This window comes from Ursus americanus, chromosome 27, assembly GCF_024610735.1.
Source record: "Ursus americanus isolate L20-20 chromosome 27, mUrsAme1.1.p, whole genome shotgun sequence".
Taxonomy (NCBI): domain Eukaryota; kingdom Metazoa; phylum Chordata; class Mammalia; order Carnivora; family Ursidae; genus Ursus; species Ursus americanus.
Genome location: NC_142153.1, coordinates 38,627,432 through 38,638,436, shown reverse-complemented (window position 1 = coordinate 38,638,436; position 11,005 = coordinate 38,627,432).

Here is an 11,005-nt window from a genome sequence, read left to right as displayed (position 1 = left end):
GTGCTGACAGCTGGACCTTTCCACTGACCTGGTATATTTCCCTCTGAAGGCAGTTAACAGCACGCATGGTGACACTTGGGCACCATTAAATATCTTCTTCTTATGGTGATCCTCTTTATCAGGTGAGGAAGCATTCCAAACCCTTCCACATTGACATATTTAATGACCCCGGAGCAGTGAGTCTTCCTGTCACTGTTTCTGTGAAGACCATGTGGGGACCCCAAAAATTCCATCTTGAGAATTTTAAGTCCCTTGGGAACAGAGAATCCAAGAAGCAGATCTGTCATCTGTTACTGGAAGGAGGCAACGAGCAGCTTATCCCAAATTTAGGAAGAAAACAAAGGTAGGAGTGAGTTGGGAAATACAAGGTAAGGCTCCTCTGTCGCTAAGTGTGGACTCCCATCAAGTCAGCCCTGTATTTTGAGGGTCCTCGAGTGTAGGCTTGGCAAGTATCAATAGCATTTTTGAGATAAAGGTTGGAGTCATCCTTCCTATTCCTGGGTGGGCAGTGGGTTATTGTAAGTTAGCCTACTGTATCAACACCTGTGGCTTGCTATCGGCCTGGTTCTGGAAACTCTGGTCTGTATGGACAGGCCCCTGGGAGTGGATGGGCCTCTTTAAGTCACTCTCCTTTATCCTCTGGATCATTTCAGCTTTTTGGACTCAGAGTGATAGGAAAACTAAAGAAAAAGACAACTGGAAAATGAACTGAAAGAAAAAAAAGGAAAAATTTCAATAACTGCTCCACACGAAGTCCCTTGGTGTTTATTAGTTTCTGGGAGAGATGAGAAGATTACGAATGTCTTGCCCAAAATGAAATTGCATTCTGAAAGGTGTTTACTGAAAGGATGGGAGTCATCCCGGGGTCACTTCCAGCTAGACGAGGTCAAATACGCTAACTGGTGAGGACGAAGCAGCGTGTTCCTCAGGGAAAGAGCAATCCTAATGTTACCTCACCCGACCCTGGGACAAGATAGGTGCAAGAAATCTGGCAAACAAACCAATGGGCTTTTTCTCTCTACCAGAGATACTAACCTAGGGCCATAGCTTCTCACGTGGCTTATGTGATTGCAATTCAACTGGATCCTAGGCTGGACCAAGCCAAATGAGCTGGGATGGGGAGAATTTGTACGATGGGAAAGTTCCTTAATCACTCAACAACTATTTATTGAGGACTAATTGTTAACCAAATGTGGAAGGTTTAGGAGGTGAATCAATAACACCTTTCCTTGTTTTCCCAAGCACGCTTGACCTAATAGAGAAATAAGAAGCGGACCAAATGCCCGCTTTATTATTAACACGCGGGTGGAGAGCATGACTCTATAACCGTGGCTAAATGATCTTGCTAAGTGGATTAGACTCCTTACATTCCCCAGTCCCAGCTGTCCCACAAGGGCAGACCCCTCTCGGGTGGCAGAGGGGACATGGGAATGTACCTTCCCTGCTGGCAAGTGGGACTGACAAGAGAATCCAGAACATTCCCACCTCTTTTTCAACCATTTCTCACCTTCCAATGTCTTTCCCTCCAAGCTGCTCTAAGGCTTTGCCACTATTACAGAGCAATCCCAAAAGATCTGTATTGTGTGCTCAGATTGTCCTAAGTTCCTCTGGCCCAGTCAAAACCCTTCTTTCCATATCTATCCAGGTTAGAATACGAAGCCATGCTAATCATGTGGTATTAATTCAAATGAGTCTCAAATTTATTGAAACATTAGATCATGTAACAAGAATATTAAAAGTAAGGCCAACACTTTAAAAGAGGAAAATAATATATAAATTGTAATATATGAATATGTAATGTGTAATATAATATATATTTCCTTAGAACAGGGTGACCGGCACAGAGGCACGCGTCTCTGTTTGCGAGCTTGTTGAGAGACCGCCTTCTCCGTGGTTCATAGCGTCTCTCCTTCTTTGAGCAAAGAATCCATTGGCTTTCTGGGACTTTAAGGTCAGAAGATTTTTTTTTCTTTTTCATCTCCCATCGCACGGGCAGGAAGCTGTCTGTAGTGGAGGTTAAATGGATGGAAATGATGGAGAGTTCAGCTGACACGGAAATTGGGAGGGACCTGGGCCAGTCGAAGTAAAGATGCCTTGCTCGACCTGATCCTGCACCATCCAAAAGGATCCGGCTAGCGCAATGGGACCGAGAAGGCTTGGTTAGCAGGCTAAGGTCTGGTGACGTAGACCCGCAAGGTGATGGGTGAAGCCGTAGGATTAAGATCTCAGAAGGGAGCATGGAGAGAAACGGAAGGCCACAGCTGAGCATCGGGTGACATTCCCAGTTAAGGAGACAGGGAAGGACTAATGCAGGTAAGAAAAGGGTTCTGGACGTAAAAGCAAATGGAGTGCGGTTTCAGTGAAGGCAAAATCAGACAATGGCGAGAAATGGAGACACTGTCAGGCACCACAAAAGTCAAGGAGAAGGTGGAGTATTTGAAAAGCAAGCAGGAAAAAAGCCGACTTCTTTAGAATGCCTCACCACCAGGAAGTCTTTGGAGTCCCTACTCAGAGGGCAGAGTAATGACTCCAGGAAAGCCATGCACAACCCTCCCTTTACAATTTGTTGATGATGAGACTGTGTTATATGCTTAGCACAGGAGCTAATCTGGACGCATTGGCCTCTGCCTTCCCAACCCGATGTAGCCTGTCAATTCTGAGGCACTTTCCTACAAACTAAGAAAGAGGAAAAACCCAGTTTGGGGATCCGGCAAACAGAAAGGTACATTCTCTTTATGGATCCTGTTTAACCCAGTCTGTGATGAATTGCCGATAAGGACTTGTTTTGATCTGCAAAATGCTCTGCACAGAATTGCAATCAGAAAACAGAATGCCTGCCGTAAAGAATGTCCAAAGTTCCATTAGAACTGCAATAGCAGATAGGCTTTCTCTTCGGTGCTAAAGTCGATCAGCTGATGGAAGCTCCTTAAAGGTGTGTATTGAGAAGACTTTTTGAGGTCACCGGAGCTCAGCAGTAAAGAATGCCGGGAAAAAATTAGCTATGTCTGGCATGGGTCCCTAACAGCAGCACTCTGGCCAGATATTTGCTGTTCCTATACCTCTTTTCCCCCAAATCATAAAGACTGTGGCCAATCAGTATTTTCCTGGGATGTAGCATTTTGAACATTTTTTTCTAATCTACCCGTGACCTTGCACGTTTGCTGTTTTGTCTTCAGCTTGTTTAGGTGTAGAACATCACCCTGAAGAAGAGAGCCTTTGTATACTGACAATGACAGCACCTGGGAAAGGTCCTCCCTGATTTAAGTAATACAGTTTTGATGTCTGGATAGCAGAGGACAGTTTTCTACATTTTGACACAGGAAATCAAGGGTAATAAGCTGACCCTTCATCTTTCCCAGTGGATAAGCAGCAAGCCCTGTGTGTACGGCTTGATTGTTACAGAATCTGACAAATTTGTTTCTGAGGTCATAGTAGGTTCCAGTAAAACTTCAGTGAGCCCTGTCTTCCTTTATTCAGACCCAACTGCCCAAGGGACAATTGGTATTTTGTGATGGTGACTGTCCATTTAATTTCTTTATAATAGGTTTGTGCTATTACTATTCCTTGAAAAATTAAGCATTCTTAAAATTAATTTCTCATTTCCTCTACTCAACCTCATATTTTACTTCTTGCTTTGGAACCCAAAGCATTCTTGTGTTTTCCTCCCAAACATGTTTTCTCCCCAAACATGAACTAAATGCATCAGGTTTTAATTTTAGAGAAAGGACACAATAGTTAAATGTTCCCTTAATGCCCTGATAAGTGGCTCCCTGCCAGACTCATTGATTACTCAGTAAATGGACAAGCACTGGTTTCATTCAACATCTTCATTCCAAGAAAACAGGCCTATTGAAAAGGGATGGTATGTTTAAAGACCAAAGACGCAGGGCTAGATTAACAAAAGTTTTACAACATTCATTAGAAAACATATTTATTAAGGACATATAATGTGTTTGCACTGTTCTAGGCACTGAAAATACAGCTATGAACAAATCATGGTTCCTGCTCCCAAGGAGCTTACATTTTAGTGGGAGGAGACAGTCAAAAACCACAGGCTATGAAGAAAAATTAAAGTTAAAGGGGGAGATAACCCATTATTGGAACACTTTCTCTTTTTATTGGTCTTCTTTCTGTTATATTTGAATTGTCATCATATGCAATCTCAAATTCCCACAAATTCAAGATTTGTTTGGATTAATATCACATTAGCAGGACTAACGATATTAAAATTCTGGTGAGAAGGTTAAGGTCAGATAATCACTCTTCTTTTTGTTTTTTATTTATTGTATTTATTTTTTAAAATATTTTTATTCTTTTGGAAGAACCGCTGGGATAGATAATCATTCTTTAGTTAGAATGTCATAGAGTATGTTCTTTCTTCTAACCTAGATGGAGTTGGATAAGAGATTTGGTAGAGGAACACAGGGCATTCTACAGCATAAAATAGGTATTTGTGGAGTGATAGAGGGAGCAAATGAAATGGAAATCTGAGAGTAGACCACTGCAGGCAGAGGGAAGGGTAAGTGCAAAGGACCTGTGGCTGAAGTGATAGATATGTTCAGGGCACAGCAAGGTGGCTGATCTGATGTGGCTGGAACAGAGTGAACCAAAGGAGAGTGCTAGGAGAAATCAACACTCAGAGACTGATTAAATCCAGCCTTTTAGGCCATTGTAAAGATTTTGGATTTTACCATAAGTTGGAAAGCCACTGAAGGACATTTAGCAGAGGAGAGACTGATTTGCTGGATCTCTTTAGCTGCTTAGTTGACAAAACACACACGGACAAAGGTAGAAACAGGAAGATTGGTTGGGACGTCATTACAACAGTTCCGGCAGAAGTGACTGATGATGGTCTAGATGAGGTAAAGATGAGCAGAGCAGCAAGCAACTTAATATAGTTTGAAGGTCAAACTGACAGGATCTGCAGACAGATTTGTTTGGGAGTGTAAGAGAAGCAAAGGAATCAAGGATGACTCCAAGATTTCTGGCCTGGGCAACTGAAAGATGGAACTGCACTTTACTGCAAAGAGAAAGACAAGGAAAGAATAGGCTGGTGGCTGGGGTGGTGGGGGCGGGGGAGGCACAAAACTCGGGGGCTAACGTGTTTAGTTTGAGATGGCCGTTAGGCAGGCTAAGGGCAGGAGGGCGGTGGGCTACGCAAGCCGAGATGAGGGTTGGGCTGCTGACACGCATCTGGGAGCCATCAAAGTATAAAAGGAGCTTAAAGCCACCAGACAGGATGAGATTCAGTGTCCTTCTGAAGCCTCAGCCTGGGACACTCCAGCCTCTGAGGACAGGAAGAAGGAGCACATTCAGCAAAACAGAATGAGCCAGCACAATCTGTGAGGTTGGCGGAGATTCTAGAGCGAGTGCACTTTGTACCCTGGAGGCCAAGTGAAAAGAGACAAAGTGTTTTAAGAAAGAGTGACCGTTTGTGTCAAATGCTGGCAGGGAAAGATAAGGACAGAGGACGAACAATTGAAGTGGACAATGTGAAGGCAGTTTCCATGGAATGCTGGAGACAAAGCCATTCTGAAGAGAAAGGAAGGGAAGAGGGAGACAAGAAAAGACAAGCCTTTCGAGGAGTGTCTCCCCAAAGGTGAGTGAAGAAAATGGGACATGAGTTGGCAGGGGTTGTGGGGCTGTTTACTGTCACTGTCTTTTCCTTCTTGTGTTTAAGATGGGAACTCTGACAACATTACCCACCAGTAGGAAGTCCAGTGGAAGGGGGGACGGGGACCAGAGGGAGTAGCCATGGGAGTGATGTCATTGTGCGCAGGTGGAGTCAATCTCGGAAGGAGGTGGAAGGCAGACAGGTCAAGAGCTCGGGTAGAAATGGTGGGTGGAGAACTCTGATGAACCTTGTTTCCAGGGAAACAGGAAGTGAATTAATCCACTTGTGAGTGCAGAGGGAGGAAGGTACTGCAAGTTTCAGAGTAGTGCAAGCAGCACAGGGGTCTCCGAGAGTGAGAAGGGAACTACGAAGTGGGGGAGGTCTGTGAGGCCACGCTGACCTCCTTCCTGGGCCGCAGAAGCCAAGTAGGCTGAGCTGGGTGTAGACGGGGTTGAGGGTAAAGAAGCCAAGGAGTGGAGAATGTGTGCAAACACCAGATGAGTGTGATGGGCCCTGGAGTCTGAGTCCGGTAAAGAGGCCAAAGCCAACTTGAGAAAGTGAATGAGTGGGAAGGTTTGGTGGGACTATTTTGGAGTTCCTGGTGCTGAAGAGGGGCTCGAGTCAGAGCAGAGAAGGGAGTGAGCCAGAACAGAAGGTGGTGGTCAGAGGCTGGGATGCTGAAAATCGAGGACTGCTTTTTGGTAGCAGGTGAAGATTCTGGTAATTGCAAAGTCTGAGGGTGAGGTGGGATAAAGCATTTGAGGTGAGATGGTCAAGGCCAATGTACTGAACAGATTGTATCTGTCAATGATTTCTGGTTTTGCTCTCACATCTACTAAATTTTTTTGAGAAACTGTGTATCCTCTCACACATATAATTGACCTCTAAAATGTGTCATCATAAGCTTACATGAGTGCAAAAAATATAAATTTTGGCATATTATCTACACCAGCATTTTATTTATTATTAATAATTTATTTTTTATTTTTATTTTTGGTAAGCTCAATGCCCAATGCGGGGCTGGAAATCAGGACCTCAAGATCGAGTCGCCTGCCCTACCGACTGAGCCAGCCAGGTGCCCCATATCGGCATTGTAAAATAAAACCATTATATTACGCAAATATATTGAATAGAATATAAATACTATACATTTAAAGGTACCAACGAGTAAGAGTTTAACATTGTTTTTCCCCTGAAATTATATATCCGTTCCACCTCCCCCACAAAATAGTATCCTCATGATACATTTATTCTTACGCATTGTTTACCCTCTTGTACTTCTTTGCAACAAAAATACGCCTCTAAGTTAAAAACTTTTTTCTGAATTGTTAGTATTACAATTACTAGTGCACAATTGACTAAAACATGATAAAATTGATAATTTATTAAAAATAAGTAGAACTGTGTAAAGCATGACAAAGAGTTGGGAGTGAGTTTTATGTGCTTTGAGAGAGGAGGGTTCCCAATATCAGTATTTCAAATGTTTCCCAGAGATTCCCCAGAAACTTAAACATTTGAGACCACTAAATGGATTGCTCTCTAATCTAGCACAGTGGTCAAGACGACCATGAAGCAATGGGAGTCAAAAGCTGGTACTTTTTTATTGTTTTAGAATATACGGCACCCCAGCAGTGGGGATAAACTTGAGGTGATGCTGTTCCCAGCAGTGGGGATAAACTTGAGGTGATGCTGTTCCCAGCAGTGGGAATAAACTTGAGGTGATGCTGTTCCCAGCAGTGGGAATAAACTTGAGGTGATGCTGTTCCCAGCAGTGGGGATAAACTTGAGGTGATGCTTCACAGCATGACGGTGGTAGGTAGAGAGCTTTGCTTTTTCTTTTATTTCTTTTCTTTTTTCTTTTCTTTTTTCTTTTTCTTTCTTTTCTTTCTTTTCTTTCTTTCTTTCTTTCTTTCTTTCTTTCTTTCTTTCTTTCTTTTCTTTCTTTTTCTTTTCTTCTTTCTTTCCTCCTTCCTTCCTTCCCCCCCCTCCTATCCTTCCTCCCTCCCTCCCCCTCTTCCTTCCTTCCTGTAAAATGAGCATGATCGTGAAAGGGGAGCAGGGAAGTTTTCCTTTTACCCGTCACCCTCACTTGGACTTGATACTTCATTCTCTTCTGAATAAACACACTATTCTCGAAATAGCTTTACCAAACACATTTTGAGACGCGGACAGGGAGCCTGTAGCTTCTCCGTATGTAGAGGCCAGCGCATCCATGACTGCCGTAGCTTCATCTTCTGCTTCCAGGAATAATTTACTTATTCCTCATGGCTATTGATCTTTCCGAAGACTCCAACTAGTAACAAGGTGAAACAAATAAAAAGACTTCCTACTCTCTCAACTAAACTGTGCTAGAGATGGTAAATTTGGAACTCTGCCGGTTACTGCCTGGAGTCGTAAGTCTTGGGCAATTGGCTACCCCTTTACTCCAGAGGCCCTGTGCCTCATACACAATTCGGATTCTAGTTCTAGCTACAGAAAGCACTTCCCTACCCTTTCATAGAAAGTTTTGGCCATGACATTGGTTAAGAAATTCTGCCTTTTCAGTAAATGCATTTTACAGAAACAAATTATATTACTTTGAAATAACAATAAAAATCTCCAAGGACAACAGTTTACTTGATCTTTATAGTTTCTAGAGCCAAAGGGGTATCACAGCATTAAATCCTAATGTCAGAGCCCACTGGGAGGACAAAATTGTTCCCCAGAGGTCAGTTCTCACATCGTCGACTCATATGGTAATAATAAAATATGGCTTGGGTTCAGATCTTTATTATTACTTGCTCTTTGTAGTCCGTGCTTTTCCCAGAAACGGGTACAAGATCATTAACAGTGGCCTCTTCTGGAATTTCTCTGATCAAATATGAAGGTTACAGCTCCTTTGTACCTAGGAAATCCAGGCCAATTTTACCAATCAAGAAACTGAGCACAATACTTTCAAGGTTGAGCTAATAGGGCTACATAACCCAATTATATCCGACAGACAATTTTTACTTGAACGCTATTATTTGTTGTATCAGATTCATTTAGGAAGGCTTGAAACCCTTCCTCCACCTGACCGAGGAGCACCGCCTAACAGACAGAAAGATGCAAGTCCTGTCCCTGAGGCCTTTGAACTCTGGTACCGATGGTATCAAGAATACTGAGGCTATAGGAAAGAGGGACTGGGGTGTCTGATCACCCAAAATATTTGAATATGATCCTTTCACGGTATAATTTAGGGCAGTAGTCTCAAAAGGTTTGACGGACCACCTGCTTCCTCAGGGTATGAAGAGGCATTACAGGGGAAATGTGGCAAGATTTCTCAGAATCTCTATCACGTACCTTTTGAATCTCTAAGAGTCGGGGTATCACACGCCACACACCCCAGCTTTCTGGGGCAGAAGAAAGAGCGTTCCAGGATCCACGGAACACTTTAGGAAACTCCGGTTTGGAATACAATGTCAACGCAAAGAAGAGACGTTGGCTGGTCACCAGAGGAACGCCCTGCTAGTTCTAGGTCGCGTGCTTTTGCGAATAGTCCTTTCAGCCGACCTCAGTTATCCTTGAATTGTCATACTGATGTCGAAGGGCAGGACGAGGCAGGTCAGTGGGAAAATGGAAAACGATGGCAAGGAAACAAATGACACGCGGTTTATGTCTGGGAATTATTTACCAACGACTGTGTACAGTCACGTTCTCTTTCATAGCATAATATTTGCCTTCTTGCTCCCTCAGAAGGATGGTCTTCAGTGGAGCGTAACGAGTAAAACAAAGATTCAGGTAGCTGGTAAAAAACAAAAACAAACAAGCAAAATACCCCAGCAATTCGTCTACCTAAACCCCTCGCGTAAAATAGTACCTTGGCTACTAGTTTGCAACTCGCTGAGTTAACCACTAGTTATTTAAGCAGGTACTACGGACTCTTTCTGACATATGAAGTACTTCTTTACAAAAATGCTTTACCAAGATCCTAAACTCACTCTCGTCAGCTTAAAAGGCTCAGTCTTGTTTTCAGATTTTCAAATGACATGAAAGTTATGTTAAAGTTTTTAAATCTCTCAATCCCAGATAATTAAGCATTTGATCTACTTGGAAAGAGAATCCTAATTAATTTCAGATGGATTTTAACAAAGACTTAAATAAGAAGAAATAATTTATATGCTTCTATTTTTTTTTTCCTCTCTTAACTAGCCATAGAAACTGTCTTTCCCACTGTGCAATCAGAAAAGTTCTAGGGGGGCCTGGGTGGCTCAGTCATTGAGCATCTGCCTTTGGCCCGGGGCCTGATCCCAGGGTCCTGGGATCAAGTCCCACATCGGGCTCCTCCGCTGGGAGCCTGCTTCTTCCTCTCCCACTCCCCCTGCTTGTGTTCCTTCTCTCGCTGGGTGCCTCTCTCTCTGTCAAATAAATAAATAAAATCTTTAAAAAGAAAAAAGAAAAAGAAAAGTTCTAGATTGTCCATTTTACTAAATTACACCTTAAATTCAGCCAGAATTATTCCAAAGTAACACTAAACTGATATAGATGTAGAAAATTTTCAATGTAATACTGAAGCATCATAAATTCAAAGCCAAAGCTACTATAAACGTTTTGTGTAGTCAAAACTGAGAACCTTTTCAGTCGCTACTTTGCTCCAGTTTATATAATCTCTTTTCTTAATCCTTGAGAACTGATTTTTTTCAAATTGGTGAGAAATGCAAATTTATAACTAAAAAGCAAAATGCACTCTAAAGATCAGGGGAAATTTCCAACAGTTGAGGGATTTACCATGTCTCAGGAAGGGAGAAAAGTGCAATAAAAGCCTGTCTTAAAGCTTAGCAGTGCTAGATGCTACCTGATTCTACATTCCTGACAAGCGTAACCAGCAGATTCTTCTGTCCGATTCCAAACACTTATTCCCACTGAGGGCAGGATCCCCATCACTAATCTGAAGCCTGCATCTTTGGAGAGCAAACGAGCTGGTTGGCCTAACACGTCTGCTTCTATGTGGGAAGTTTCTAAGATTAATGTACTATATAAATAAATTAGGGACTCTGGTCAAAGTAATTCAATTTTGCTCTTCAAAGCAAGGTTACAGCAAATCACTGCCATCCGAACACAGTCAAAAACAGGGGCGGGGGACGGGGGCAGGGGATCGACATATTTAAAAACCCAAAGCCATACATTAAAGCTCGAGCTCCAGATCCTCTCTTAGAACGTATTTATTTTTAAGCTAGGCAGATTTGACCAAATGCTTTTCCTGTGCGAGGCAGGCAGTTCTAGAAGCAACGAAGAACGAAACTCATTAAAAGCAGCCACGTTTATTTTAAAAACTAGTCTGAGGCAAGTGGAGAGGGAACAGCCCTCCACCCGGGGCAAGAGGGAAGGACAGCCCTGTACATAAAGTCCGTGCTGAGGCTAAGACGTCAAATC